Source organism: Candoia aspera, chromosome 2, assembly GCF_035149785.1.
Source record: "Candoia aspera isolate rCanAsp1 chromosome 2, rCanAsp1.hap2, whole genome shotgun sequence".
In the NCBI taxonomy this organism is placed as follows: domain Eukaryota; kingdom Metazoa; phylum Chordata; class Lepidosauria; order Squamata; family Boidae; genus Candoia; species Candoia aspera.
The window spans coordinates 73,190,370-73,191,021 of record NC_086154.1 but is presented as its reverse complement, the minus strand read 5'-3'; positions in this window follow the sequence as shown (position 1 = coordinate 73,191,021).

Genomic DNA, 652 nt, shown 5'->3' with positions numbered 1-652 from the left:
GTTTTGTTTTATTGTGTTTATCTAAAATAGCATTATTAATTTAAAGAGGTCTCTAAGCTAAAGAAATCATTTTCTGAATTTCAGCTATTGATAATTCCACTCTTATAGTATTGAACTATTTTTCTTCTCACTGCTCGGTCAAGACAGAGGGCAATATCAGTGCTTCAACATTCAGGACAGAATAATGCTTTATTTGTTTGATTACTTATTTAAAGGATCTGGGCTAACAGGTAAACAAATAACAATACAAAAAAAAAACCCTCTCATACCGCCAAGCACCATAACAGTCCCATAGCAAAACTACAAATGCCAGGCGCTCTCCCCCCTCCCCGCCACCGCCCAGAGCCTGGGGGAAAAGCCAGGCCTTACCAGCCATAGTAAGTGGTACTCAGGTTATACAAGAGTTCACAGAATTGGACAGTTAGGTTGCTGGGCTTTGTTTCTTAATGAACTTAATTACTTAATGAACTTAATTACTGCTGAAGTTAATATAACTTTACCAGTAGGAATTTGTAAAAAATCAGCCTCATAAAGTCATATTTTTTACATAGAGAAAAACGAATAAATTGAGAGTTTTAAAAAAAGGCTGCAAGTTACTTGATCAAATTGATTTATTTTTCATGGCAGTTGAATTACAAATAAGTTCACATTT